This window comes from Palaemon carinicauda, chromosome 11 (assembly GCF_036898095.1).
Source record: "Palaemon carinicauda isolate YSFRI2023 chromosome 11, ASM3689809v2, whole genome shotgun sequence".
NCBI lineage: Eukaryota > Metazoa > Arthropoda > Malacostraca > Decapoda > Palaemonidae > Palaemon > Palaemon carinicauda.
Window position 1 is genome coordinate 140,298,143 of NC_090735.1, and position 5,215 is coordinate 140,303,357.

Sequence of the window (5,215 nt, forward strand, 5' to 3'; positions counted from 1 at the left end):
TATAATCCTCTGTATGGGATGTTGTTGGTACATATGTTTGTATGATCTTCAGTTTATACTTCTTGATTAGTTTGAAAAGCACTCAATTTTCTTTGTTCCTTTCTTGTCCTCAGAAGCTAAATATATGGCCCTTCACAGTTCTTCTAAATACACTTAATCCTATCATATCCCAATTTATTTATTTTAGTCCTTCTAGTAACACAGCAAGATCTTCCCTGGACAGGGTCCTGACAATTTTTAGCACCCACTGCAATGGGATGCAACTGCTTGTTACCTTAGGCAGTTGTTCCACTGCCGCTAGGAACTGGTGCCTGAAATGTGGTTGTATTATTCATGTCTGGGTTTTGGCCAGTTTTCATCACAATGCTGGCCACTGTGGATTGGTGATGGTGGGAAATTTTGGTCTGATCACTTACAGCAAACCGACCTCATATGGGAAACCTCTTCTTTGTCTTCCAACGTTGATTCTGTCACTCCTAAGATGAAGAAAAGGAAAAGAAAAAAGTCAAAGAAACCCAAGATGGCAGGTTGTAGTTGTGAGGGAAGGGCTGTTTATAACACCACATCTCTTCCCAGGGTGTTGGACAACACCCAGGTGGTTTCCAGCCCAATGGTGGCTGGACCCATGATCCTGTGTTCAATACCCCTTGGTTTTGGTATATAGAGTAGGGCCAAGACTACATGTCAAGGTTCCATGCTATGGCCCTGTATGCCTTCTGTTGGTTATACGTTGGAAGTGCTTTGGTGCCCTCACTCACATTTCCTGCATGGACGGTAAACCACTGTTCTTTATTCTGGTTGCTGTATTTTGGTACATTGTCTTAAAGATGACACCACTCAGAGACTGTCTTTGCATGCTTATGTCCAATCAACAACCACAAGACATCAGTGGAGATGCTGGTATCAGGGCTGGGGCTGTCTCCCTAACTTGATCAGCAAAGGGAAGAGTACGAGCTTATTCTTCTGTTTCTGCCTTGATCAGACCCTGGGGTCCTTCCTTCACTTTTGTCGGTTACCCTGACCCAGATAACTTGCTGGGTTTATTGTTGGATCAGACTGCTTGTATTCATTGGAAGTGACACAGAGTGGCCTGCGGCACCCTCTACCCCAGCTAGGTATGAGGGTAATTACAATTTTTCTGCCCCTAAGGAACCTTGGCCCAGTACCAATGGAGATGGACATTCCAGAGTTGGAGTATTGAGGCCACCTTGGCTCTACCTTAAAGAAGAATTTTAATCATTGATTGACACTTTAGGGCCCCTCAAGAGTTGAAGCCATCACTGGAGCAGGCCTGGTCAGATATGACTAGTTTGACTCTGGATCAAATTGACTATCAGATTTGTGGATCTTGGAATGCTAATTTTGCTTCCAATAGTCTAAACAAGATCTTTCCCCTTACACTCTTTAAGGCAAAGAAGGTTCTATGCTCCAGAGAAAGCTGTATCATCACCTCTTTGAGTTGAGCTGTCAGTGTGCTCGCTGACAGGGGTGGACTCATTGGACAGACTGGACTCGCAAGGCACATTCTTCTCGTCTGCTGAGCCTGCAGCCATTGAATCATTTGTCATTACCTCCCTCTAAGCTTCTTTTGGCTTGACAAGTGGTCAGGTGCAGTGATGTACTAAGCAAAGTCAGTGAAGTCTTAAGAAAAGTAAAAAGAGTCTCAAGCTGTGTGGTGAGAAGACAGTGGCTTTCCTGACACACCAGTCATGTAACCAGTGGGCCATTTGGATTTTGGAGAGGGATGTCTTGGTTTCTAAATTCTCGGAAAATGTTGGTTCAGAGATAACTTTGATGCTATTGAACACTTTGGTGTGGGCAGCCACATCTCTCCTGCTGAGGAGTCGATTACATGCAGGCAGTGAAAGAAAAGTGAACTGCTTTGCAGGACTCCCTGATCCAGTGCGCAGATTTTTTCAAGCCCTTCTAAGGGATATGCTGCCAAACCCAAGGGTTTTGCCAAGCCTACAGGTCCTTACCTAGACCCCGATCAAGGCCACTCAAAAACACTTTCACTCGAAGGGAGCTTATGCTACACAACCCTTTCGAGCCTTCCAGCCTGGTCCTTCCAAGAAGGTAGATGACAGGAAGAAGAAGGAGAGGGAAGTGTTAATGCCAGTGTTTCCCCTCTCTTGCTAAAGAGAGTAGGCGGATGCTTGCCTTACCAGTGGGTAACCCGGCAGAGACATGGTGCCGAACCATGGATAACAAGTGTCCGGGACAGATACTTAATACCTTTTCTAGACTGTCAGCCCCCTATTTCACATAACGATGTGTTCTCATCCAATCCTCCAATATCACCGAGAGTGCTGGCCTTGCGGACAGAGGTAGAAGGGATGTTGGAAAAGAGCGCACTCAAAGTCATTAGAGACTAATTTCCAGTCTTCTACAGCCAACTCTTTTGGGTGAAGTCCTCTGAGGGCTGGAGACCAGTCATTGACCTCTTCATTGGACAAGTTTCTGCATCTTATGAAGATCAGGATTAAGCAGTACATTTTGTGCTAATTTCCGTCTGAATAGGAAACTTCATACTTTCAGTGGATCTGAGGGATGCGTACAGTACTTCCAAGTATTTGCGTCAGTCATCTAGAAAATACTTGCGCTTTTCCCTTTACCCTATGGTGTACCAGTTCAAGACTGCTTCAGATTATGTACTGCCCCTCAGGTATTTATACGTGTGTTAACTTTGGTAGCAGCTCAGGCCTATTAACAAGGGATACATCTGTTGTCTGTTGATGTGTCTCAACAGTTGTCTGATCTTGACCACCTGTGTGAGGCGGGATCAAGATTAGCTTTTTTTGTATTTTGTCACTATCTGGGGATTGTGATAAACTTGGAGAAGTCGAATCTCACACCCAAGCACAGGTTAAAATACTTTGGCATGCTGATAGACATTGCAGCAGTGAGTTTTTCTGTCAGATGGTCATATCAGCAAGCTCAAAGTAGGTAGTGAAATTGTTCCTGTCCAGGACCGTGCTCCCAGCTTGTCACTGGTAGTCTTCTTGGCCTCCCTCCTTGCTAGATAAGCTCGTTCGTTATGGGTGCCTCCAATAGGTATCTCTTCAGTAGTGTTTGAATGATCACTGATCAACTTCTTGGAATCATCCAGAATTTCCTGTTACAGTGGGGGAGGAAGCTCAGGTCAATCTTACTTGGTGGTTGGTGGATGAGAATACCTTGCCAGGGGAGTCCCACTTGACTCCCTGCCTCCATATTTGCAGATGATCTCAGATGCATTGAAGGAGGCGTAGGACACACACCTGAGTGACCTGGTCATCTCAGGAGTATGGTCTGAAGAGAAGCATCTGTACATGAACTCCCTAGAAATGCAAGTAGCATTTCTAGTTGATAAGTGACAACACCACTATGTGAGCTGACCATCTGATTGGTGTTTCACAAAGAGAGTTACCTTGGCAAGAGTAATGCTTACGCAATAGACTTAGTCAGCAGGTTTCAGTAAGGTAGGAGGCTCAAGTCATTCTTCCCTGGTGGATGTAAGAGAATACCTCGCCAGGGGAGTCCCACTTTACTCCCTGCCTCCATATATGCAGCTGTTCTCAGATGCATTGAAGGAGAGGTGGGGTACACACCCAAGTGACCTGGTCGTCTCATGGTTATCGTCAGAAAAGTAACATCTGCACATCAATGTCTTGGAAATGCAAGTAGCTTTTCTGTTGATAAGCGACAACACCACTATAGGAGCTTACATTAACTACCAAGGGAGGACTGTTTCCTGGCCCCTTTGTGAGCTGATGAAGCATATACCCCTCTGATTGGCATTTCACAACGTAGAGTTGCCTTGGCAAGAGTAATGCACAAGCACACATACTTAGTCAACAGGTGTAGGTTGTAGGATTGTAGTAGTTCCTGCTTACTTGAGTAGCAGAAAGATCTCATGCTCTACGGGGTTCTCCATGGATCAACCTGTTTACCATGCGGCTAAACAAGACACTTCCTGTGTTTTACATCCCTACTCTAGACCCATGGGTGGTGTTCTAAGACAACTTCCAGCACCCATGACATCATCTGCACACCTACGCCTTTCCTCTGTTCATCCTAATCTCCTTACTGATGAACTGAGTGTTGTTTATACCAGAAATCAGGGTGACCCTGATGGCTCCCAGAAGGTCACAGGCTGATTGGTATCCCGATCTGTTAGCGCCTATAGTTGAGGTCCAGAGAGAACTACCCCAATGGTTCACACTTATCTGTCGGCTACATCTTCAGAGATACCAACAATCCATGAAGTCGCTGGAACTTCACAGTTGGAGATTATCCAGAATCTCTTCCAGGTAAAAGGGTTTCCACAAGGCAATGCACAGGAAATATATGATACCTGCAATAGTCATCTGCAGCTATCAACAAGGGAAAAAGGGCCATCCTCTGTAGTTGGTATCTTAAAAGGGATGATTGTCTAGTTTAGCTAGGTCGGCCACGAGCATACCTTGTTCATGCTTCGAGATGATTATTTCCTTTTTCATATCTACAGTAAACTTCATCATCTTACTGTCTATCTTAATAATTTGGTGGGCCACTGTCAAAATACTACACTAAATGGTACTATCAACTTTACAATACACCACAAAATGTCTTTTATGATGAACAATAGCAATTACAACTCAATAAAGAATAGTTCCAAAGACACTTGCACAAGATGATGCTTCTACCACAATTGCTACTAAGAGAGTGGAAGTGTGAGGTTTTGAGCAGTGGGTTTCTGAGGAAATGTGAGACAAAAAGGGGTAAAAATTATAGGATCGCTGTGTGGGTGGCGTATGGACACCTGGTGACTAATTTCTGTGCAGTACGTGATGGTCTTGTTAGTACAGCACAGTACTCGTTCACGAAAAATGCCCATTTGGCGTGAAATCTTTGCTTACATACCGTTACAATTCTTATAATCTAGCTCAAATTCATATTCTCACCTATAATTCCAATTTCTTTGTAGTCAAAGTTACTCATAACCCGAGATACTACTACTAATTGTGAATTTGGGAAATTAAGAAATTCACTGTTGAAGGAAAGCACTGAGCATGAACACCACAGGATTGCAAACCTTCATGTCAAAAGTCTGTTCAATAGAATATATGGAACCATACCTACACTAAAAAGATTTGGTATGAAAAGGTTGATTTATTGTGTATCACTGATGAAAGATCTTGATCCATCAAGAAGTCCTAACCTACAAATACTTATCTCTCCTCAACAGACTTCA